Consider the following 26,062-nt stretch of genomic DNA (forward strand, 5'->3'; position numbering starts at 1 on the left):
AGAAAAATAAGGTCACAACTCCGTTCTATTACAGTGAAGTGTCCCTATTCCAAGAAGCAAGCACTCCTCTCAAGCTTCTAGAAGACGGTGTTTCTCTTAGGCAGCCCCAGTCTCTCCGAATCATTCCTGCAACTCCCACAACTAATTCCCGGCTTCAAAACAAGCCCCAGCCCACAGGTGGCTGCCTCTTAATTGCCTCCTGAACAGAAACTTGAGAGCAGCCAATTAGCAAGCACCTCCTCTCCCCGGGATGTTCCAGCATGTTAGCCCCACATCCTTCAACCGCCACCCCATTTTTCTATCCTTGCCAGCCAAACATCCCCAGAGTACTGTCTGCTCCCACAATCCCACTCTCTCTTCCATCACTCCCATCTGGCTTCATCAGCTGTCTTCCACAAAACCTGTTCTGCAGTGGTCACCAACAACCACCATGTTGTGAAATCCAAAGGATGCATTTCTGTTCTTTTGCACAACTTCTTAGATACCATCAACGCAGTTGGACACATGCTCCTTCTGCTCATATTTTCCACTCTCTACCTCCTTAAGACCACATTCTCCTGGTTTTCCCCTAACTGGGCACACTTTATTGGTTTCCTTTGCTGGTTCAGCCTGTTCTCCTGGGCTTCTAATATTAGAATTCCTCAGGGTCCAGGCCAAGCCCCTCATTTCTCTGTGCCCTCTCCTTTGTTGCCCATTTTTCTGCTTCCAACGCCATCTGTATGCACCTGCTCACTTTGTTTCACCAATCCAACCTTTTCTGGGTTTCAGGACATTTTCTAATCGGTCTATAAGATTTGAATAGATGTTGCATTAAAAAGGGAGTTCTGTGGGAAAATAAGTTTGAGAAACACTGCTTCACACGACCCTCTCCTCAGCTTATGAGTCGTTAGAAAAACAAGTATGTTTTTAACAGGTATGTCTAAAACATTCTTAGAATAATCAGTTCCTTTCCCTGTTTTTACCCCAGTTATTTAGCAAAACTTGTACCACCTTCTTCTCATCCTTCTCTACTGAAATTTAGTCCTGTGTGAAACGAAACACAGAATTTACTACTCTGCTCCTAGATCATTCCCAAGAATGCCTGCCTCATTTTCTCCCCAGGGCACAGAATCAGAAAAGTGCCAACAGAACGGGTGCTTCATGGGCTACAGAGAAGCTGATGAAAGCTGGAATTCTCTCCTCATAAAAATGAACACACGCACAACACACAAGCTTCCGTACATAATTTCAAGAGTCCACCCCATTTCCTGGATCCATGGACTCAGCTAAGCCCCCCGCACTGTGGGTTCTTGGGGGCCCCCTTTGACTCACAGGGGCCTCCATTCTCTCAGGCTTCCTGGGTTCACTGCTAAAATTATAACAAACTAGGCCCAATGAGAATTACCGTTTCAATCCAACAGCAAACCAGTGCACATGATAACTGAGACCTCTCAGCCCACATCAGCCCTGCAGAAACCACGCATCCATTCATTTAACAAATACTGACTGAGCTCATCCTACATTCTAGGAGCTATTCTAGTTGAAGAAGGCAGACGCCATGATCCCTGCCCTCAGGGAGCAGACATCCTAGTGAAGGGATATCCTTGATATTGGGTGGTCAGTGGTATCATTTGACAGCATTTGAGATTCCATTCCATAAAAATTCCATCAAGATTTGTAAAGCACCTCTAAGTCCTTCGAAATAAGAAGCTACAGTTAAGGGCTGAACAAAAAAAAGGATGAGTTGGAAGAGCAGCCACATGTCCTTCTAAACTAATGAAAGGATGCTCATCCTCCTACCTCACTACTCCCAGTAGAAATCTAACCTCCATTACCCAAGTGAGAGTCACACATGCCTGCCGAGCATGCCTACAGTCACGGCCATCTGCTATGATGGCCTTGTGCCCACTTGAAAGATAACAAGCCAGTTTCAAATGGTAAAGGAACCAAAAAAAAAAAAAAAAAAAGATGTGAAAACAGAGCCCCTAAAATGAGCCAAATGATACTTTCTCAGAAAACTCATTTTCTGATGGCAAATCTAGTCCAAAAGTCTCATTAGAAAGAACTGTAATTCTAAATAATAGGAGGATTAGTTCTACAACGCAAGCCTATATGCCAAAGCTCTTTTGTAATTTACTTAATAACAGATCTCTGCATTTGAAAGTTATATTTTTGTGTTTCAAATAGCCAAAAAAATGTAATTGTCTAAACTCCATGAATAGGACAATGGTTACATAGATTATATCCATAAAATTGAGAAATATGCAGCCATTAAAAATGACTGGGTAAAACTATATTACTCAAGTGATATGTGTTGTTTTTTCTGCCTAAAACTCCATTCTTCTTATAAATTCTCCTTCATCTCATGTGATTCTACTTGGAACTTCCAATCATACTCTTTTTACCCCCCACCCCTGGCCACTGTGATGGATCCAGGGACTGGAATCATGACACGAAACAAATCTACTGGAATCTCTCCTAGATTTTCCAACCTGGAAAACAAAAGCTTCTTGCATGTCTAGTCAAGGAGCTGTGAGCACATGAGCTCACTCTATGAGTGGCAGAAGTCCACATAAAGGTAGGGTGTGTATGTGCATGTGTGTGTGTGTGCACATGTGTGGGCACATGCACAGAGCTGTCCCAGTATAGACACAGGAAGGCCGTACCTCACACAGTTTATAATAGGGTAGGAGGCAAAGAGAGAGGGAATTCTACCTCTTTATGAAATTCTAAAGAAGTTTTAGGATTATCAGTGATCTTTTTCTTTCTCTTTAATACGTTTCAAAGTAAAGGAAAGCTACCACATTCTATTATTGACAATATCCCAAGTTGCATTCCATAACTTCGCTTATGAGTCAGTTATTTGGAAATGGAAACATATTTTTCCAAAGAAACCATTCTATAAACAGCTGAGGTTACATCCAAGCCAAACCCATAAATACTTATTTAAACCATAATTTACTTTTCTAAGTCCTTCCTATGTGCCAGACATTATGCCTTCCAAAAACATTAGCTCATTTATTTCTCAAAACAATCTACCGATGGGGTTTTATTTCCTAAAATGGGCAGCTGTGAGGCATGCAATAACCTGCCACCTAGAGTCCCAGGGTGAGTCTTCATTTGGTTTCCCCCATCATCATAAACTTACAACTATCACATCCCCAACTTAAGAGTCCCAAGAGGGTGCGAGAGCAGAGCTCCCTTCGGGTGGAGATGAGTCTCTCAACATGCATTCTGGATTCTGGTTCTCCACTGGTTTTCTTGTTACCCTCCTCTCTCTACTATTGGTACAAAAACACACACCACCATTAAACCCCTGCCTCTCCCTCAGGCTGGCCTCCACTCCCACCTACCTGTCTTCTACCTTCCCAACCCTCTCCACTTCCTAACTCCCCCTCACACCATCCAGCTTCTGCCCCCACTGCTCTAGCCAATTTGTTCTTGATCCTTTAGTGGCCAAAACCAGCGAACACATTCCAGTCCTTATGTGTTCCGGCCTCTCTGCAGTGTAGGGCACTGCTGGTCACACCCTCCTCTGGCTTTTATTCTGTAACACTTCTCTCTTTTCATTTTTCTTCCATTTCTTGGACAACTTCTTCGTCTTCTGTTCTCATTTTCTTTTCTAACTTTCCTTAAAATACCATCGTTCTCTGGAGTTCTGTCCTCAGCCACGAGTTCTTCTCATTTTACGTGCTTTTCTTGGGCAATCCCATCTACTTCCATAGCCTGAGCGATCACCAATGAGGCAAAGATTCTCAAATCTTTATCTAAAGGACCTACAAAGAAAACCCATCTGTTCACCTCAGGAGTCTCAGATGCCTCAGCTCTAACGATCCCAAACTGAACTCAAGATCCATTCTCAACCTCTCCTCCTGGCTCTGTTCCTGACCCATTTTAGAAAGGCCACAAGGTCATCATCATACCTGTCTTCAGACTTCCAAGTGCTTTTATGCACATTCTTCTATTTAATCTTCACTGAAAACGTATGGACAGGCCTGGATGGGCACCGTATTTTAAGGGTACCAGGGATTTGTTTTAATCAGATATGGTAAGACAAGCAGACACAAAATGCCTATCATGGAGGAGGATTTTACTCACAGTTCCCTAGAAACAGAAGGCACAGCTCACCAGCCAGGGCCACAGAGGGAAGCACCAGGGTTGGTCAGGAGGCAGATGAAATGAGGGGGAAACATGGGCAAGAGTCTTTATTGGTCCACAAGAAGGAACAGCTGAGGCCGGGTAAGGGGATTAGGATGGGCTAGTTTGAATAATTTCAGCAGCAGGCTGTGGGCATAGGGGCCATCCCTAGTTGTCTAGTACCTGGCCCTGGGATGAGTAGGGCAGAGTGGCCTTGAGTGTGAAAGCCCAACAGAGGAGGTGACTGGGGATATGAGCTCTGCATTGGTTGGTCTGCATTTGAAAGGTGTGCTTGCAGGTGAGTCATTTACTATCTCTAGGAATTAGCTAGCCGTGGAAGGGGCAGTCTCTCCAGAGTCAGCAAGGCCCCAAGATGTCAAAGCATGGAAATATAGAAAATAAAAAAAAAAGACATGATTAACACACACCGAAACTCTGTCTTGCAGAGAACAACACCCAGAGAGGTTCACTGATTCGAACAAATTCAGATGGGCTAATAAAAATTCTACGTAGAGTTCACATGGTGTCTACATACATCACCTCATTTTAGATCTCGCGAGAAATCTGAAGCATAGCAGCTTTGTGCCCATTCTGCATCTGAGGAAAATTGAAGCACAGAGAGGTTGAGCAGCTTTCCTTGGGTCCCCTGACTAAAGAAAGGCAGAGCTAAAACTAAGCCAGGCCTCTCTTCCAGCCCTTTGCATGAGTGCTTTCCCACACAGCCTGCGAGGTGGACCTCCGTCCCCAGTGGAAAACTCCATACGATGCATGAAGCCTGGCAGTGTATTAGGCCCCTCTCAGCTCTAAGAGCCTTGGCTGAGGTTGCCTTTCCTGTTCACATCTCCCATGCTCACATATGCTGAAGATACCTCAGTGGGGAGGGGATGCTCTAGAACATGCATTTTTATCCCAGAATGAGGCTTCAGATTCAGTCTTGAGCTGCCTTCTTACCCCAGAGACCTGGACTGAACAACCTTACAGTTCCCTGAGCCCAGCCCTACAGCAGTGATTCTCTGGGGATCTAAGGGCACTCCGCGTTCACGACTGTGCTGTTCCTGGCATTTGGGGAAAGGAGCCCAGGCCAGGGATGGTAGCCATCCTTCAATGCAAGAGGTGCTAACCTTTAAATGTTAATGTGAGTGAAACACCAGTTTACATAATAATCTCAATTTAAAGCTCTTCCACACCTAAACCCAAGGTGTTTTTCCATCATTCCAAAACACACTAAGTTGCCCAGGAATGCAACTACCAGGTCAGTCAAGGGAACTTTAGTGTGTCCAGAACTTTACCAAGAGCTGTTCACCGTCTTGCAAAATCATGTCTCCAATGACAAGGCTACTCCAGTACAGCACCCCGTCCCGCCAGCAAGGGCAGCTATCACACCTATGGTGATGGTAGGCAGAGGTGCAAGCATCTGGTCATTCATTATGTGTCTTAGTGGGAGACGTGCCTAAGCATCAAAATACATATTATTTTATTGGAAATTACTTTCATTTATTTTTTATACTACATTTAGGGCTTTATAATGCTTTTTGAAATCATTGAGAGTATATTGTATTTTCTAGGACTTTCATTTTGGGATATAACAAAAATGTTGTAACAAAGGGCTGTGGGGTTTGAGGGGGTTTGAACCACAGGCCCAGAGCAGGCTCTGGCCAAGTATCTCCTGCAGCCTTTCCTCTGGGTCCTGCCCTGGATCCTCTTAGCATTTCAGAGCTCAAATGCAGACCCATCTCCAAAACAGCTCTCAGACAGGTCTGGGATCAACGACAGAGAAAGAATAGAGAAGAAAAGAGAGAAGTACACTCCTTTATTCTTCCTCTTAGAGTCTTCAGCCACACGTGGAGAAGCTGAAGGCCCCGTGCATGTTCTCTGCCCCAGGTTGGTTGTGTCTTACCTTCTCAAAGTTTTCTTCTTACCTACCGTGGCTCTTTATCACTTCTGCCTTTGCAAATTCTTTATGCATGATTCTCCTTGAGAGGGGGATGTAGGAGGAAGAGGAGGCAATTTTACCTACCAATGATTCATTCAATAAACATACTCTAAATGCCTATCATCTTTTTAGAATAGGCATTTCTAAAAACAGAATAGAATAAAAACTTAAAGTAAATCACAATTTCACATTAGAAGCATTCAATACTTGGAAAGTGGCCTGGTGTGGAGTAATGGCCATCTTCCACCTTGATGAGAGCCTGGGAGGTCAAGCAGACTCTGGGCTCAGAGGTCTGGAACTTGAAAGAAAAAAAGCAGGGCATACCTGGGGAAAGCCCAACATGGGGGTAGAAGGAGCTGGGGGATCAAAATGCTGTCTGAACCATTCCATTTTTAATGTTTATCCTATATTATGGAGAGCAGTTTTGAATTTATTTCACTACACTGTGACCTAAAGACAATATTTTATTCGGAAAACATCACTGGTAAACAAAAAGCTCAAGAAGTGATCTGTGTTTACTAAAACTTTCAAGCATATTTTAAATATATTCTGCAAGGATACAATGTAGTTATGCAAGAAGGAGAGAGTGCTTCCTAATTTGTGGTATTCATAGCTGAAATACACTACTAAAAATTTCACTTGATGATTTAGCCATTTATTCAGAATCGTAGGAAGAAAACATGGTCATACCTTCCTACTGGCAGACACACAAAACTGGTACATCCCACACACTTGTTTTAGTAGCTCCAACATGGGCTGTTCTAGCAACTTCCGAGAGAAGCTGCAATCACGGACTGACTGTTGGTCACTGATGTGCCAAATAGCCTCATCTTCTAACCTAAAACTAAAATCTCACTTTGACAAATGAGCTGACCAAATTAAACGAGCTAAACCAATGCCTGCTCCTGAGTTTCTATTTTTAAAAGTTTCTTACATGCTGTGTTAGCAAATACAGATTTATCTTGTTTTAACAAAAAAGGAGAGACTGCCCATAGAATATATCTCTACTAGATTTTAAAAATCTACAAAATCCAAGATCTCTCCAGGAATTAAAAGTAATTCACAGATTGAAATACTTATAAAATATACCAATTTCACTGGCATTTCACAGAAAATGAATAAAAGCCATTAGAGGGACAAAGATTACAGCCAAGATTCTCAACTATTCAACTGAAACTTGGTTACATATTTACCACCCAAAAGACAGCAGATCTTTTCATGTCACTCTAGTCTTTATAGGAGCAAGGGGAGATTAAATGCACTGAATGCGTGTTCTGTGCTAGGTGGTGTAGACAGACTATTTCAGTTAACTCTCTCTGACTGGATTTCCCACAGGATAGGCTCCTTATCACCACTCCACAGTCGCAAAACTGAGGCTCAGTGACTCGCCCAAGACTGTCCAGGCAGGAAGCTCCAGGTGGGTCTAATGAGACCCCCATTCTCTTTCAGTGTACCATGTCTACCTGCTCCCAAATCCAAAGCACGCCAAACTCCAACTCTACAGAAAATTTTCCACCAACTTGTCTATTTTTTTCTGCTATTATAAAAGTTATGCATTTTGGTTGCAGTAAACAGTAGCAACTTTAAATATATCAGATGTCATGACCACAAGGAGGCTCTCTGCACTGCAGGTGTTCTTGTAACCAGTGGAGAAGCAGCAGCAACAGCTAGAGAAGTGAGTGGGACACAGCTGCTGGACTAGACTCAGGAATAAGAAACGTCTTTAATTTTTTCTAAATGCAACACTTCTAAGCCTCCACCTGTCCATCTGGTGAGAAATTCAGTTTCACCATGTAGTACAAGAGTCCCAAGGAGTTTATGCAGTCCAGAAAATTTACGAAAAGGTCCACCATGGTCACCATTAAGCCTCTCGTACTCCAGGCCCATATGGTCCATTCCAAGGGCCGTGGCAAGGATTCAGTCTCCAGATATCTACCACCATCCTCACCATGGAATTCCTCCCTTCTCAGATAAGTCAGCCTGACACTCCAGTTAAAAAACAAGAGTTTGAGGGGCCAGCCCAGTGGCGTAGCAGTTAAGTCAGTGCGCTCCACTTCGGTGGCCCGGGGTTCGCAGGTTTGGATCCTGGTCACGGACAGACGCACCGCTTGACAAGCCATGTTGTCGTGGCATCCCATATAAAGTAGAGGAGGATGGGCATGGATGTTAGCCCAGGGCCAATCTTCTTCAGCAAAAAAAAGGAGGATTGGCAATGGATGTTAGCTCAGGGCTAGTCTTCCAGACAAAAAAAAAAACAAGAGTCTGGCATTTCTCCCCTGTAGCAAGGGAATCTCTCACTCTAGCAGACCAAGGTTCAGTGCTCTCTTTGAGGGGAAGGAGAAGGGAAACACCACTCCTGCCTCAAGAATGAGCCAACAGCAGACAACAATGGCCCAAGCAACGAGAAACAGGACAGCATTTGAGTCTGTTTTAAACCTCTTCAGTTGTGCTATGCCAGGGCCCCAGGATTCCCCAGGATTCAGGAACTTCAGAAGATGCATTAGGTTGAACTGTATGCTACTGCCCATATTGGATTATATGTATGTGACCCACAAAAATGGCAACTTTATAGGTTCAACCCAAGACCACACTAGCGCAGGTGTCCCTAGGCAAAAAAGGAGGGTGTGCTCTCTCATTCTTTTCAATGAGGAGCATGCAGGAATGTTTGAGCCAACCAAACTCTGACTCCAATCCTCCTCTCACAATCTGAAACACTGAGAACCGATTTCCTCACTGGGGTCTTTGAGAGGATGGATATACACATAACTAAAAAGGGTTCTGTGATGATGTTGGGTTAGACTTTATAAATGTGGCTCATGAATTCCAGAACCCAAAATGGAAAACTGAGCTTGGATATTATGATTACTGTTTTGTACTTAACTATTTTATTTATATCCCTTCTTGTTCTGAAAAATATTTTAGGGGTTTTATTTCACCATGAAAAAAAGGGTTGCTTTAGCAACGGTACAAAAGTAAAGAAAGGATAAAGAAGTACTCTTCTTAAATTCTATAACTGACCCGGATTAGGTCTCCAAGTTTGAAAAATACCTAATCTCTTTCAGCAACGAAATGCCAGGATAAGAATAAATCCCCAAAATTCTTTTAAGGGCTGAGGGCTTATCTATCTTTAAATAGGAAATGAGTTATACCTCTGCCAGTCTCAGTCCACTAGAGGCGTCCCTACAAAAAATGTGGTAAGCACACGGCAAGGAATCATGGAGATGAAACCTTAACTCTACCTCAACGGTAGTAAGTTCTGAGGCATGGTTACCACCCTCTGGCCAGAGACAAAATTTTCACTGGTCCAGACAAAATGAGAAAAATGAGGATGGTTCCCAGCAAAAAAAAAAAAAGAAGGCACCAGTAAGTATCTGTAGACTGATGGACTGAATGAATGAATGACATAGTATGCTTTTCAAAAGTCAAGAGATAAATTTATTACATTTACATAACTGTGCTTAAAAATAAAATAAAGCTAACCTTTAACCTGAGAGTGTGCTTTATAACTTTCTTATTAAAATATCCTTTTCTTTATGTAATGAAATGATGTGATAAAAGATAACAGTTTTTAGTCTGAAAAAACAAAAAGTTAGCAGCCTTATGTCAGATCCCACAATATTCATGAACTTTCACTTGACTATAAAATATGACAGAGGGGGAACCACTGCTTTGAAGCACTGCTTATAACCCTCATAAAAGGCATGGGAATCAGAGACACAGGGTCTGGCCAGAAAACATCCACCGAAAACAGGGCTTCAGACCCACTGGGCAGCATGCCCAACAGCCACGTTCCCTTCTTCCTCATGGACAGAGTCTCAGTTTTGTCTGGGTCGTCCATCTTTTTACCATGTGACTCCAAGTCAAGTGAATCTATCTCCAGCTCCAGGGAAGGGTTACTATTAGCCCATTCCCCTTCTCTGTGATTGGTTTAGGGATGAGCATGTGATTCAAGTCTGACCAAAGGAACATGAAAGAAAATCCAACGGAAGGCTTCTGGGAAGGATTTCTTTGCCATTAAGAAGAGATACAGGGATGAGCAATCCCTCTCCTTCTGTTGGACACTGTCGCCTCTGATTGCAATGCCTAGAACTACAGTAGCCTGAGGACAAGCCAAGATGCCCTTAACAGCAAAGCAGAAAGATGGAAAGAACCTGGGTCCTTGATGATGTCACTGAGGCACTAAATTAACAACCTGGAAATCTTCTGTTATGGGTTGAACTGTGTCCTCCAAAAAAGATATGTTGAAGTCCTAACCCCCAGTACCTCAGAATGTGACCTTATTTTGAAAGAAAGTCTTTGCAGATTTAACCAAGTTAAAATGAAGTCATTAGGGTGAGCCCTAATCCAACATGACTGGTGTCCTTATAAAAAGGGGAAATTTGGACACAGACACACACAAAGGGAAGATGATGTGAAGACACACGGGAGAATATCATGTGAAGATGGAGGCAGAGAGTGGACTGATGCATCTGTAAGTCAAGGAATTCCAAGGATTGACGCCCTGACCAGGAGAAGCTAGGAGGAGGCAAGGAAGGATTCTACCCAGAGTCTCAGAGGAAACATGGCCTGCCGACACCTTGATTTCAGACTTCTAGCTTCCAAGACTGGGAAAGATTAAATTTATGCTTTTTTTAAGCCACTCAGTTTGTAGCACTTTGTTAGGGTGGCCCTAGGAAACTAACACACCTTTCTTCCTCTAGGCTTCTTACTATATGAAACAATAAATTTTCCTTCTGCTCAAGCCACTTGGAGTTGAAGATATCTCTACTTGTAACTGAAAACAACTTGATCAATACAAATTTCTAGACTGGTACTGGACCCAAGAAGGAGGGACCCACCAAACAGAGAAAGGGTCCATAAGGAGCAAATGTCCTCCACAGCCCACCCATGTAACCACCCAGCCTCAACATTCTCCCTTCATCCCAACCTCACACTCCCAAACACAAACACCAGCTGCTGTTCCACACATCATGCCGTTATCCTTTTAAACCAAAAGCACACCACACAAACTCTAGTCCAAGTGCAGGACCTCTCATGATGTCCGTCTCTCCTTCAGTTTCCTCCTTATTCCTCTTTAGACTAATCTAGAGATTAAACTGTAAAACTGAGGACCAGTGATGCACCTTATATAAAATACATAAAAAATCCAACAATTTTTCATCAAACCCATCGCCTGGCCCAAGCCACCATCAACTCTCCTTGGATCATTGCAACAGCCTCCTAACTGGCCTCCCTGCTTTCCCACCCAGGCCGTCCTTCAAAGTATTCTCAATAGAGCCACCAGAATGATCCTGTTAGAACCTAAGTCAGGGCATTGCCACTCCTCTGCTCAAAAATCTCCAGTGGCTCCCATCTCACTCAGAGAAAAAGCCAAAATCCTCCCAATGACTCACAAGGCCCCAGATGATCAGGTTCCCTGTTCCATCATCATTTCCTACTACTCTCCTTCTTCTTCACTCCTCTGTAGCCACACTGCCTCATTGCTCTCCCTTCAACATACCAAGGAGGTTCCTGCCTCAGGGCCTTTGCACTTGCTCTGCCCACTGTCTGAAATGCCATTCCCCAGGTATCTGCCCAGCTCATTCTCTCACTTCTTCAAGCCTCTACTAAAAAATCACCTCATCAATGACACCTTCTCTCACCACCCTTTCTAAAAAGAGGCCATCTCAGTCCCCTTTCCACTGACCCTTCATACTCCCTCTCCTGGCTTTACTTCTTCTCTTAACACTTTTCACTATGCATTTTACTTATTTGTCATGTTTATTGTCTGTCTCCTCCACTAAAATGTATGCTCCATGAGGGCAGGGATTTTTGTCCACCCTGCTATTCCCACAGGAGTGCCTGCACTAGGGTCCGTCACATTCGGGATGGAGGGAAAGAAAAGCTGGTCGTGATGTGGTCAGTTAGACTACTTAGCATGGTCTCCGGTCTTTGCACCAGTCATGTGCAGCTGGGCAGACACAGGCATGGAGTAAGCAGAGTTGAATCTAACAGAGTTGGGGCTACGCCAAGAGAATAATGAAGTGAGAGACCATAATGGCTGACAGAAGAAATTAAATAGGAAGAAATTAAGTTGGGTAAGGAAAGAGGTGAAGACATGAGGAGATGAAGGACACAAAAAGATACAGAATCAATGAATTATAGATCAACGTGGGGTTTAAGCTCTTCTTGGAGGAAGTACGCCCACACTGATAAATTTGGCATAATCTAAAATTATGCCTGTCCCTCCTTGGTCTAGCACCCTCAGATCCCACTGGTACATACGTAAGCCAAATTTGCATCTAAGTAAATCAGCAAAATCCAAGTTCAATTGGTGTGTAAGCTTTCTCCTTGTGGACTTTATAATAGCAACTATACCAACCTGCCTTGCTGGGGCCTGACTCGAGTCTGGATATGATAAGGGGGCGCAGGATACAAGCACAAGGAAACTAGCTTCCTCGGTGAAGTGCTCAAGTGAGGGGGACCTGGGCCTGCTTTGGTTGCAAAGACAGCTGAGCAGGGACTGACCATGGGGATCCTGAGTCTTCCAAATCCTCCCACATGGCCCATCACAGTCTTCCTGAACCAAGGACATAGTTTCCACGAGAGCCAAGCAAGGCTGTGAACACACTGCTGGTGGGATTGGCAACCGCAGGGATCACACTTTGAATCTCCCGCTGCTCTGTTGTAGCGCCCCCTCCCACCTCTGTATTAGAGCAATCATAGAAAGTCCCTCATGTTCAGGCCCTGGTGAGAGCAGAAAGTGGAAGACTTTGGGCTCATCCTCCCTATTCTTTAAACTGACCAACCGGTAGAAGCACCCAGCTCCCGCCACAGTCCTTGACTTCCTCGGGCCCCTCTGACTCTTCCATTCCCCAAGGTTGTGGCCTCTTGTTTCGGGCGATCAGAGGTAACAATCTGAATAACGGACTCCCCACTGCCTGCCATGACTGCCAGAAACCCATCACTCAATCTTGACTGGACTGTGCAGCCTCCTGCCCCCATCACCCAGAATGTCTACTGCCTGAGTCCACTCCTTAGTCCAATCCTGTATTATGCTGGGATTTTGTTTGCAAGTAAGAGAATACAGGTTGGCTGAGCAAAGCAGAAAATGGAATTTGCCTAAAGAATATTGGATACCTTGCAGAATCCCTAGGAGAGAAAAAGGAAAGCCTGAGGGCTACAAAGCCAGGAGCAATGCCAGTAATCCTGTCCGGAGCAGGGGGAGATTCGGTGCAGCTAGCTCTGAGCAGCAGATGAAAGATGTCACTCCCAGCACTGGACCCCGCATGCCCTCACACCACTGCAGCACTGCCAGGAAGCCCACTGTGCTGCCAACGCTGCCACCGCCACAGTTCTCACGTTTCCCTGAGTCACTGGCTCCCAAGGCAAAGTCTAGGCAAATGTGGCCAGTGCAAGCCAGTTGCTCCAGTGCACCCTGGCCACAAGGGGACTCCTCAGTCTGCGTCACATCTGACAGCTGAAGCCCATGGCCCATTGGTTCCCTGCACCCCATCCCTCCTGACACCCCAGGCTCTTTCAGAACCTTACCCAGTCTTCCAGCTTAGAGGAAAGAAGGGAGACCTCAAAGAGAGACCACTGGAGGGCACTCAAACGCAAACCTGTCAACTCTGTTTTCCTCCACCAGGCCTCGGTGAAATTGTCTCTAAGCACCAGCAAAGAGAGAGGAAACTGGCACAGTCACAGGGGGAACCAAGCCAGGCAGGTAGACGTGTGTCTACCTTTACGGTAATATGGTTATCTTAAGATAATATATAGAGTTCCAACATATCAGGAGAGGAAGGCAGAACACTGTGCTTGCCGTCTATAATTACTTGACATCATAAAAGTAACTGACAACTCTCCTTTCATCTTGTTCTGAAGCATTTGAGATGCCATTTATAAAGTGATGTAACACTACAAATTGCACATATGATCTCCCCTAAACAGTGTGATCAAGAAAGTGCTAGAGTCAACCAGGGGTCATATAGATGACACCACTGGAATTTTTAGGAGTTTTCTCTAAACCTAAGTATAAAAAGGCTACCTTCAAAATAAATGAAAAGTAGACAACAAATTAGTCGTATAGCCTTGAGTAGTTATCCTAGATGCTATTCTAGAGACTACTGGACTGGAAATAGAATCTGTCTGAGGACATGAGGAACACATTTTTAAAAATTACAAAGCCCATTAAAAGAATCCAGCTGGCATCTCAAAATGACAGAGCCGGAGCAGTTCTTTGTCATCGACAGCTCTCCTGGCCTGATGATCACAAGCCACCAGGTACTCAGAGACCTGCATTGACCATAAAAGGCATCACAAGCTGACAAAGACCCACTAGACCCACCTCGGGAGACCAGACAGCAGACGCAGAGCAGTATGTCTGCGGGAATTGAGGCTCATTTCATCTGTTCATTGGTTTGTTCTGTAAACCCCTACTGAGCACCTGCCATGGGTCAAGAATGGTCCTAAAGACAGGGTGGACCCACCCACCCAGGCCCTGGCCTCAGGGAGCCTATGCTCCAGGGCGAAGACAGACGATCAACGAAATTGAATTTCAGATAGTAAAAAGTGTTTACCAGAAGATGAAGCAAGGAGAGAGGGCAGGTAGCAGGAGAGCAGGCCTGGGCAGGGGAGGGGGGTTACACATCAAGAGGAGGGGTCAGGGGTCAAGGAGAACCCTCTCTGAAAGCAACCACAGGGCGAGACCTGAAGCATAAAAAGGAGTTATGAGAACTTGGGAGCACAGCTTAAGAAAAGAATTATACAACTTAGGCTTAGAAAACAAGAATGAGATGTTTTCTAGACAGAGGGAAGAAGAGGCACAAATATCCTGTAATGGGAAGGAAGAGGCAGGGTTTGGGGGACATCAAGAGGCTACCGTGGCTGGGCACAGAGAGCACGCAGGAGCTGCGCAGGACTGTCTGAGGGGTGGGCCACAGCCAGACCAGAGGGGCCTCTCAAGCCAGCTAAACAGCAGGTCCTTTATGCAGGAACGGTGGGAAATGAAGGAAGGGGTTGTTACGCTGCAGGGGCTGACACAATCAGAATTACTACACATACATGAAAGCAAAATAGGTCTTCAAAAAACACAAGCCCATCTTTTATAGTTTTCTGAATTAGGCAGTTCTGTTTTGGTTTTAATTGGTGAGGTGTGCCGTATTTTTATCCCATCCAAGTAATGTTCCTAACTTCTTGCTTTTTTAAATTATTATTAATAGTCACTTTTTAAATGGTTAATTTTATTAAATTTTTTAAAATTGTGGTGAAAATACATAACATAAAATTTACCATCTTAACTACTCTTAAGTTAAGCACAGTTCTGTGGCTTTAAGTACATTTACATTGCTGTGCAACCATCACCACCACCCAACTCCAGAACTCTTTTCATCTCGCAAAACTGAAACTCTGAACCTATCAGACACTAACACTCCATTCCCCCTCCTCCCAGCCCCTGGGAACCACCATTCTACTTTGGGTAGGTACTTCATATAAGTGGAATTATACAGTATTTGTCTTTTTGTGACTGGCTTATTTCGCTTAGCATAACGTCCTCAAGGTTCATCCATGCTATAGCATGTGTCAGAATTTCCTTCCTTTTTAAGGCTGAATAACATTCCATTGTATGTATAGACCACATTTTGTTAGCCGCTCATACATGGTTGGACAGTTGAGGGGCTTCCACTTTTTGGCTATTGTGAATAATGCTGCTGTGAACATGGGAGTACAAATATCTCTTCCACTTCCTGCTTTCAGTTCTTTCAGCTATACTCAGAGTAATGTCTTACTTTTAAAGATACTCTCTACAGTTAGTCACATGTGGTTTACGACAGGAGTCCGGTGCAGGCTGAGCGAACCATGTTTGTATCCATCTACTAAAGCTGTACGTACCAGAGGACTCCCACCGTGCCCATGAACCAGGAGACCCCTGCTCCTGGGGCGGACCTCTGGGGACTCCCCCTGCTACTGACACAGGTCATGACCTTGCTTCTAAGACACAACATAATTTGGTCTTAGGAACCGGATGGGGTGAGAGTTTCCATTTTTCCCTTCAAAGTATAACCGGGTGGGGAAAGAATGTCGTGTTTGACTTTTTTGGGAGAATTTAAAATTTAGCTTCAGAAACCAATTACATATCTCAGGCTTAGAAAAGACAGAAAAAAATTCCCCCAAAATACTTATTTCAAATCTACAATCTGTCTTTAAATTTCGTAATGAAGGTGACCAACAAGGTTGGCTTGATTTTATTACCAAAGTAGTCTCAAATTTTCTATTCTCTTTCTTTCTTCTTTATTTTTTATTATTATTCAGATTTTCTGTAAATGAGGGTTAAGTTTATTTTTTTTTTATTTTTATTTATTTTTTTTTGTGAGGAAGATCAGCCCTGAGCTAACATCCATGCTAATCCTCCTCCTTTTGCTGAGGAAGACCGGCTCTGAGCTAACATTTATTGCCAATCCTCCTCCTTTTTTTTTTCCCCCAAAGCCCCAGTAGATAGTTGTATGTCATAGTTGCACATCCTTCTAGTTGCTGTATGTGGGACGCGGCCTCAGCATGGCCGGAGAAGCGGTGCGTCGGTGCATGCCCAGGATCCCAACCCGGCCGCCAGTAGCAGAGCATGTGCACTGAACCGCTAAGCCACGGGGCCAGCCCGAGGGTCAAGTTTAATTAGAGGTGTTTACAAAACACATTCTATTAAACATAATTTTTAAATATTTCAATTTTATTTTATATAAATTTATATCTATTTTATTAAAATATTTTTATTAATAATTTTATTCTGTACACTTAAAATATGAAAAATTGATACATGGCTCCTTAAGGAACTTATTAATTTTACAAAATACAGTAATACTACAGAAGGAAGAATCAGAACATTCTCCCAGCCAGATAAATAGATATTAAAGTAAGGACATTTGCACATTCAGTATTAATTGGCATGTGGAACAAAATAATTCATGGTTAGTAATCAAATTCATAGAGACAGAAAGCAGAATGGTAGTTGCCAGGGGCTGGGGGGAGGGGGGATAAGGAGTTGTCGTTTAACAAGTATAGAGTTTCAGTTTTGCAAGAAGAAAAGTGTTCTGGAGCTTGGTTGCACACCAGTGTGAATGTACTTAACACTAGTGAACTATACACTTAAATAGTTAAGATGGTAAATTTTATGTTATATGTATTTTAACACAATTTTAAAACTTTAAAAATTTTTTCAAATTAAAGAAGTCATAGTTTTTTGAATAACTAATGCTAGGCAGGACTGGCCACAGATCAGTAGGAGAAGGCTGCTCCAGAGCTGGCTCAGGTCAAGGAAAACCTTCACCACACTTACTCACAATTCCCCAGGTGAATCAGCAGAAGAGATCATTACTGGAGTAAGGTGTCATGCCTGCTTCAGAACAGAAGGGGTGTAGCTCTGAATTCAGTCCTGAATTTCCTCAAGCTAACACCAATGTTTCTTCACATGTTAGCAGTCCTGATGTTGAGATGCTTCATACAATCAACGTCAAAAGACATCTGCTGTCTGCCAAGCAGAGCTATAAACTGAGAAATAGCTGCAACCGCCCATGCATGCACAAACTGAACCAGGCATAAAACGTATCAGTGCCTAGTGACACATCTCTGCATTGGTGGTACTGCCTAGTTGAATTTGAACTTAAATTTGAATACCTAACTGTCCCATCAAATGTCTTCAAAAAGATTACACTATGATATATAAATAAAACTCAACATTATTGTGTGGACAGAAGGTTGCCTTTCACGTGGCTAAGCTGTACAATTAAAATAAGCAACAACTGCCAAATCTTTTGGGTAGATCATAAAATGTTCAAACTCAGGACAGGTTGATGAAACTGACTGATGGATGGTAACGTTTCTCTGTCCCAAGTTCCAGCTGACTTTCCAGAACAGCTGTTTAATTTCCACAGATACATAATATAATTATGGAAGAAAGTGAAATTCATAGATAAACCAAAGAGGAAATGCAGATATCCCACAATTTTCAATATGCCTTGAAATTACACTGTCAATCCTAAAAGGGCACAAGAGGCCAAGAATATTAACGTGGAATATTAAAGTATCCTGATAAAGACTGCCAACACAACTATTAATGGCCAAAAGAGATAACAGAAAAAATTATACTATGAATGACAAGAGAGCTTAAGATTCAAACTTTGTGATATTGAAGAAGTAAACAGTATGAAGTACGGGAATAAATGTAGCTACCATTGGTTAGCTATTTTATGGAAGCTACATTTATTATAGTTATTACTTTTTTCCAAAAAGATGCTGCTTAATAGAGGGTGATTTTTATAATAGAGGATATGTCACAGGTTTTATGCTACAGTAATTTATTATGTGATGAGCCAAGTCATTTTTGCCACAATGAAGGATAGTTGCTGAAGGCCACATTGTATCTCACTTTTTATTATTAATCCAATGCAAACTCTTCTCATGAAGGTAGATATAGTTTTTTGTGTGTGTGAGGAAGATCAGCCCTGAGCTAACATCTGCCAATCCTCCTCTTTTTGCTGAGGAAGACTGGCCTTGGGCTAATATCCACGCCCATCTTCCTCTACTTTATATGGGACACCGCCACAGCATGGCTTGACAAGCGGTGCGTCAGTGCGCACCTGTGATCCGAACCCCAGGCCTCTGCAGCAGAGCGTGCCTGCTTAACCGCTACACCACCGGGCCGGCCCCTATATAGATTTTTTTTAATTAATCAAATATGGGCACTGTAAATTCATCCTCCAGTACTACTAATAAACAACTGAAAACAGCGTCCAATCTAGTTAATCCTAAATAGATCAAAGCATTGTTTAACAACTTTAAGATTGATGTCATTGACTATGCTTACCTGAGAAGAAAACATGTGATCAACCTAGGGAAACACTGAAAGTATAGGTAATAATTCTACATCACTACTAGACATTTAAATTTCACAAAGAGAATTAACAACTTGATAAGGCTACTGCTGCCTTACCACAGAACCATGCTATCTATCTCAAGAATAAAATTTAGGAGATTTCTGATATGACACACTATGGGATCATTTGATATTGGAAATTCAAAAGCCTGAAATGGTACCAGAATTTACAACTCTAATATCCAAGGAAAATCCCTAGCACATGACACTGGGAAAGTAAAGGACATATCTTCTTTAACATAAAAAAAAAGTAATATAAAGTGGAAGGAAAGCAATAAAACATCTGAAGACCCTGAGAACCAGAGAACTCCAAAATCACCAACAGATAATCACTGGAAAGTGCGAGGGCCAGTATAAGAACAACATGAAACTGCAGGGGCTCTTCAGACTCCAATTTGCAAAACAAAACTACTGAGAGTAGAAACCAAATTGGGAGTGAAGATAATAGAGCCAAAGAAAGAGAAGGACCAGATATAAGTGGCAGATGCAGAAGAGAAGGCAGATCTCATCAAATACATGGCCAAAGATTTTGTCACTTTATGAAAATAACAGAAGGAGCACTAGAGCTATGAAACTAGAAATCTATCCTATCTATAAACACAGATAATAATCAAATCAGAAGATAGAAAAGAGGAAAAATTTAATAATAAAAAGCAATGAAGAAAATATAAATACCATTCAAGAGAAAGTCATTGAGAAAAGAGGGTCCAACATATGTATAATAGGAATCATCAGAAGAAAGAAACAGAATAACCACTAAAAACTATAATTCATAGATCCATTCCTGAAGTTTAAAAAAAAAAACTTGGAACTAGATATTGACTCAATTTTAAAAATTGGCAAAAAACTTGAATAGACATTTCTCCAAAGAAGATATACAAATGATCAACAATCACATGACAAGATGGTCAACATCACTAACCAATAGGGAAATGCAAATTGAAGCCACAATGAGGTATCACCTCACACACATCAGGATGACTACCATCAAAACATAAATAAGTAAACAACAAGAGTTGACAAGGATGTGGACACACTGAAACCCTGTGCACTGCTGGTGGGAATGGTGTAGCCACCGTGGAATACAGCATGGCTGTTCCTCAAAAATTTAAAAATAGAATTACCATATGACCCAGCAATTCCAGTTCTGAGAATATACCCAAAAGAATTGAAAGCAAGGTCTCAAAGAGATATTTGTTCACAGCAGTATTATTCTCAACAGCCAAAAGGTAGAAAAAACACAAGTGTCCATTGATGAATGAATGGATAAAGAAAATGTGGTATATCCATACAATGGAATATTATTCGGCTTTGCAAAGGAAAGAAATTCTGACACGCTACAATGGATGAACCTTGAGGATGTTATGCTAAGTGAAATAAGCCAGTCACAAAAAGACCAATACTGTATGATTCCACCTTTATGAGGTAGCTAGAGTAGTCAAATTCATAGAGACAGAAAGTAGAATGGTGGCTGCCAGAGGCTGATGGGGAGGAGGAATGGGTAGCTGTATAGAGCTTCAGTTTTTTAAGATGAAAAAGTCCTGGAGTTTGGGTGCACAACAATATGAATATACTTAACAATACTGAAATGTACACTTAAAAATCATTAAAATGGTAAATTTTATGTTATGTGCATTTAACCACAATTTTTCAAAATTAAATTAAATTAAACTACATATTGAAAGGGCACATCATATAGCTAAAAAAAAAAAAAAAAACCCCAGAGCAGCCACACTGAGACATATTCTAGCAAAATTATTAAAGAAGAAAGGATAATGGTACTACAGAAGCATACGAAAGTACTTCCAACACTATTTGTTATGCTTTAGTTCTTTGGGGAAAAAAACGTGCCTTGATACAAGAAAAGAGTTATATTTTTCATTATAGGAGGTGCATAAATGGGGATTTGTTATATTACCCTGTATACTCATCTACGTGATTGAAATATTTGATCACACAGTCACCTCTATTGGCTGCCAGTGAAAGTTCAGAGATTAGTGCTGTCTTCAGGGCAAACTTGAACCAGGAGCTCAATGCCCCCTGAGTCCCAGTTCTTCTCCAGCTGCTCTGCCTCTGTGGTATAAGCTTCCCCAGGCTTTCCCCTTATCTTGACTAAATACCTGTGGTAGTTCCCAGTCTCAAATCTTCATACCAGAGGAAGCAAGAACATTTCTTCTAGAAACTTCCATTTAGGTCCTGGAATTCACTATCTCACATTGACTGAAATTGGGTGCTCATTCCTAAAACAACTGCTATGACAAGATAGCGGGATACAATTATTAGTTTAAATCTACCAGGACTCACCCATGGAGTTAGGAGTAGAGTCAATCCTAAGAATGGAAAAGGGAAATGGAGGTGAACAAAGGAGAAATGGATTCTGTGACACACCTACAACATCTACAGCAGAGACCATAGTTCTGGTGGTCATTTCTCAGCCTCAGGACACTGTCCCTTTGCTGCCCTCCTTCGAACCTTCAAGACATGATCAGACATATCTGGATTTGCTGTGAGGACATATCCTGGCCCTTGCTCTGCCTCATACGCACAGTAACTTTTCTGTAAAAAGCACAAGGTCTTTTAGAGATAGGACAACTTTTACAATACTCATCTGAGGAAGACAGAACAAATTAGAAATAATCATCTCACTTCCTCCTACTCCTAACAAAGAAAAAAAATTAAGGGAAAGCCAGCACATAATTAAAATCGAGTTGACAGTCAGTGAACAAGTCTGACCAAAGAAGACAGAGAGGCTGAAAAGGTTCTCTGGGTGCTCACTCAATAAATACCCATTTATTCCATCTACTGCCAAAGCAAGTATTATAAACAATTTAAGTCACTTAGTAGGGCTCTTTCCCATTATTTTATCTGGATGTTATCTTATTTTGATGTTCAGAAGCCTGACAGTTACCAAAGCAAATAAAAATTCTAATGTTCTAAATGCTAAGATAATCATTAATAATTCACTTGCATTGAAGTTTTCTTGATAACTTTTTCTTCCTTGTTCTTGCCATAAATTAACTTTTCTTAAAAAGCTAAAATCTAAAGAATTTCCAGGACTTTAAAACCACTAGAATGTGACTCTAAAACTAGTTTCCTAACCACAAGTTAACCCATCTGATCACGATGTCTCTTTGTGCTCATTTATCTTTCTCCACAGCCCAACAGATAACAGATTCATTCATTCATTCATGCAGCAACCATTTACTAAGCGTCTTACAAATGCTGGAAGGGATCTGAAACACCACACTTCCTGATCCCTTTTTTACAGATGAGGAAATTGAGGTCAAAAGAGAGTAAGTGATCTCCCCACAGTCACAGAGCTAATAAATATGAAAAATTATGGGAGCTATCAAGTTTCCTCAATGCCAGCCTGATGCATTCTCCATCCTGGCATGCTTCCTCCCTCGTGGCCACAGCACACCTCCAACTCAGGCCTCCCCACAGCAGAGAACACTACTGTAGTAGGTATTTTTGTCAAATGTGTGGCCACCCAGCATTGTCTGAACACCCTTCCTGTATCTGGAGAATGTCCCCAAGGTAGAAGCGAGACCTCATGTAGCCCTCCCTGCAGCTCCGGCTCAAGCTCGTGACTCGGCTTTGCCAATCAATGAGCAGTGTGAGACAGCGGGCACAAGTCGGGGAGGCAGCCAGCCTCCTGAGGCAGCAGTGGCAGAGCTGCTGGCATTGGATCCCCAGCAAGCTGGGGTGTCTGTGCTGAGTGGCGGTCACAGAGCTGTCTTCACTTGTCATAGCCCAGTGCTGTGGTCTTGGCACTGGTCCTAGCTACATAGAGTTCTGTGAAATTGGCTAAAATGCACTGTTTTTTGCAACTAAGAACACTGATATTCCACCCACGCACTTTATTATCCACATGCTCAGCAGATACGCCTAAAGCTATATTCAAAGTAAAGGGAGCCTCTGCTTGCAACTTCACTATGCACCATAGGATACCAGTTCTCATCTATCTATCCAAGTCTTAAAACTCTTTAAAATATCAATGGTTCTTTTCTATTAAAAGGACAAGGAGACTACTGCACATTTAACAATATGTACTAAATTTTCAAAGCCTCTTTTCTTTAAGGAAAAAAAATATTAAGAAGATGGCATAGTGAAAACCAATACCAAAATATCCTTTCCCCAAAATTTAACAACAGAGCAAAGCTGGCTCCAAGCCCCTGCACTGCACAGCGGGTCCTCATGGCTCCCAGCTCCACCCTCCTCGGAAGCAGGAAGCAAGGGAGAGGCAAGTAAATAAAATCCTGAATAATCTCACTACCAGCCACCAACTTAGAGAGGAGCAGAAGGGAAACAGCTGAAGGCAACCTCCAGAGAAAAAGCAGAATTTTCCCCAACACTTCCATGTCATCCCAGAGATGGAAAAAATGCTGTGACTCCTGCAGGGAGGAAGGCAAGAAACTCTCTCCAACGGTTACAGAAGGGAAATGTTTAAACATGAGAATGTAAAAGCAACAGTCCTCCCAACTGGACAGTATGGAGGGGGAAATGCAAAGATGTGTAAGTGCATTCATTTCCTCATCTGTCTTAGAAGGGAGTCCCTAACCTGGGGCCTGAAATCGGTAATCCTAGAAACAGAGTTTTCAGCTTGGTATTTAAAGTTAAAACGGAACCAAAAGGGCCAGCCCCGTGGCTTAGCGGTTAAGTGCACGCGCTCTGCTACTGGTGGCCCAGGTTTGGATCCCGGGCATGCACCTACGCACTGCTTCTCCGGCCATGCTGAGGCCGCATCCCACATACAGCAACTAGAAGGATGTGCAACTATGACATACAACTATCTACTGGGGCTGTGGGGAGAAAAAGGAAGAGGATTGGCAATAGATGTTAGCTCAGAGCTGGTCTTCCTCAGCAAAAAGAGGAGGATTAGCATGGATGTTAGCTAAGGGCTGATCTTCCTCACAAAAAAAAAAAAAAAGTAACCAAAAATAGGAATTTAAGAAACAAAACCCAGGAGCTAGAAAGGAAAATGTGATAATTTTTCATTGTCATAGCAAGCAAACAATAGATACAATTTAAGAATTGCTAAACCAAAAGTAGATTATATAGAATAAATACATAGATTTAGATGAGTAACCACTGGAAAAACTAAAAGCAGACTCTAAACCATCCAATGCACCAGAAGGGAAACACCACATATATACACTCAAATCACAAAAAAGGAGGAAAAATGCAATAAAAAAGAGAAGCTATATGGCAGCCAGGGTGACAGAATTAGGACCCAATATATCCGTGATATCAATAAGTGCAGATGAGACAAAATTAGTCTTATTGGCAAATGACAGGTTACACCTAGAAAGCACAAGAGAATCTAATTTTAAGAACCATTAGAAATAGAGTGTTTAGGGCTGGCCCCATGGCTTAGCGGATAAGTGCATGCACTCCGCTACTGGCGGCCCCGGTTCGGATCCACGGCGCGCACCGACGCACGGCTTCTCCGGCCATGCTGCGGCCGCATCCCACATACAGCAACTAGAAGGATGTGCAACTATGACATTCAACTATCTACTGGGGCTTTGGGGAAAAAGAAGGAGAAGGATTGGCAATAGATCTTAGCTCAGAGCCGGTCTTCCTCAGCAAAAAAAGAGGAGGCTTAGCATGATGTTAGCTCAGGGCTGATCTTCCTCGCAAAAAAAAAAAAAAAGAAAGAAATAGAGTGTTTAGCAAATTGACAAGTTACAAAATTTTAAAATATCTTTTTTCCTATAAACAAACAAAAACAGTCAGAAAACACAGGCTGAAAAGATCTCACTCACAATAACACCTGAAAAGAAAGGCACAGCTGGGAATTCACTTACGCAGATATGGCAGAACCTCTAAGAAAACTCAACTCTCCCATGGGGCACAAAGAAGCAAATGAAAAGCAGTAACATGTTCTTACATAGGAAGATTCAATATTGTAAAGTAATTAATTAATTCTCCCAAAATTAATTCATAAATTCACTGCAAACCTATTAAAATACCAACAAGATTTGGGGACTTATTTTGGAACTTAACAAAGTAATATTAACAGTAAATCTGAAAAAATAAACATGTTATCAGGTGTGGTGGCTTATATTTTCTCAAGACGGCCACAACGGTATCGTCCACCTCACATGTGACCTTCCACTCCTTCCATCAAGAAGTGGGGGCTATATCCCCCCCGCCCCTTGAATGTGGGCAGGGTTGTAACTGCTTCAATCAATAGAACGCAGAGGGAATGACACTATGTGACTTCAAGACTAGGCTGGAAAAAACCACCAGCTTCCACCTGGTGCTCTTGGGATGCTTGCTCTGGGGGAGCAGCCACCACGTAGGAAGTCCAACCACCCTGAGACCACGAGGCTGGAGAGGCCACAAGTAGGTGTGGGGCTGAGCTTCCAGCTGCCAGTCAGTAACAACTGCCAGCACATGAGAGAGGCATCTGGGACGTCCAGCCTAGTGAGCCTTCAGATGACCGCAGCCCCGGCTGACATCTGACGCAGCCCCATGAGGGAAGAATCACCCCACAGAGCCCTTCCAACTTCCCCACTGACAAAATCATGAGCAAAAGAAATTACCTGTTCAGCTGCTAACTTTGGGGATGATTTGTTAAGCAGCAACAGTAACCAGAATTGCAAGTACATTTTGTTTAAAAAGAAAAAGAGGGGCCGGCCCGGTGGTGCAGGTGGTTAAGTGCGCGGTCCGCTGCGGTGGCCCAGGGTTTGCCAGTTCGGATCCTGGGCACGCACTGACGCACCGCTTGGCAAGCCATGCTGTGGTGGCGTCCCATGTAAAGTGGAGGAAGATGGGCATGGATGTTAGCCCAGGGCCAGTCTTCCTCAGCAAAAAAAAAAAAAGAGGATGATTGGCAGATGTTAGCTCAGGGCCGATCTTCCTCACAAAAAAAAGAAAGAAAAAGAAAAAGAAAAACAAAGCACCAAGGGGGAAGTAGCCCTATCACATTTTAAAATATACTGAATCAAAGTCCATTCATAATGCATTTAACAAATGTATACTGAGTGTCTCCAGGTCCTCTGCAGTCTAGGCTTTACAGACACACTGGTATATAAAACCCTTGTCTCTATGGGGTCTGGATTTTAGTGATACAGACAAACAAACAAATTTAATTTCAGGTA

General features: G+C 42.6%; 1 protein-coding gene across 1 annotated transcript in view; it reads right to left on the bottom strand.

Moving 5' to 3' along the window:
* Positions 1-26,062, bottom strand: part of ENTREP2 (endosomal transmembrane epsin interactor 2) — a 447,469-nt gene that overhangs the window by 390,853 nt on the left and 30,554 nt on the right. The window lies entirely within an intron of this gene.

The sequence above is a fragment of the Ceratotherium simum genome, chromosome 3, assembly GCF_057802395.1.
Source record: "Ceratotherium simum simum isolate JZ-2026a chromosome 3, ASM5780239v1, whole genome shotgun sequence".
Classification (NCBI taxonomy): Eukaryota; Metazoa; Chordata; class Mammalia; order Perissodactyla; family Rhinocerotidae; genus Ceratotherium; species Ceratotherium simum.